This window comes from Macaca nemestrina, chromosome 14 (assembly GCF_043159975.1).
Source record: "Macaca nemestrina isolate mMacNem1 chromosome 14, mMacNem.hap1, whole genome shotgun sequence".
Taxonomy (NCBI): domain Eukaryota; kingdom Metazoa; phylum Chordata; class Mammalia; order Primates; family Cercopithecidae; genus Macaca; species Macaca nemestrina.
The window spans coordinates 78,290,751-78,291,443 of record NC_092138.1 but is presented as its reverse complement, the minus strand read 5'-3'; the positions used below and the strand labels follow the sequence as shown (position 1 = coordinate 78,291,443).

Sequence of the window (693 nt, the reverse complement as noted above, 5' to 3'; positions counted from 1 at the left end):
GCAAGCCCTTAAAAGGAGTGAGGTCATTTCAAAGGGGTCAATAGGGAAAGATTGCTGAGATACACTGTTGAACAAAAATAGTAATGTACAGGACAATCTTACTAATATGTACCATTTGGTGAATAAGTAAAAGGAATATTCATACATATGTTTTTATAACTATATATATAGAAAATATCTATAAGCCTGTATAAAAGAGTGTTAACAGTGGTTGCCTTTGTTGGGGGGAAGAACTTGGTCATACAATTAGAGGATTTAGTTGTCATTTCATTATCCTTCAGACTTTTTGGATTTTTTAAACCATATGCACGCATTTCTTTTTGGTTGAGGAAAGAAGATTTCATTTAAAAATGCTTGTGCTTGCTCCAGCAGCACATATATTAAAATGAGAACAATACAGAGAAGATTAGCATGACCCCTTTGCAAGGATGACATGCAAATTTGTGAAGCCTCCCATATTTTGGGGGTTTAATTCCTGGGTGATGAAGTCATCTGTAAAACAAACCCCCATGGCATGAGTTTATCTATGTTAACTAACCTTCACATGTACCCCCAAACCTAAAACTAAAGCTAAAAAAAAAAATTAGGAATATGTCTTTATCATCTTGGATTAGGTAAGGATTTCTTTAATAGTACACAAAAAGAACTAACCCTTAAAAATTTGACATACTATTTTTTATTAATATTGAGAAC

The 693-nt window shown here is 32.9% G+C and overlaps 1 non-coding gene across 1 annotated transcript; it reads left to right on the top strand.

Annotated features, from left to right (window-relative positions):
• The first annotated feature begins 356 nt into the window (after nt 1-356).
• LOC112426527 (U6 spliceosomal RNA) lies at nt 357-463 on the top strand. The gene has a single exon (XR_003017895.1). It is a non-coding gene; the product is annotated as a U6 spliceosomal RNA (small nuclear RNA).
• Nucleotides 464-693: the final 230 nt, after the last annotated feature.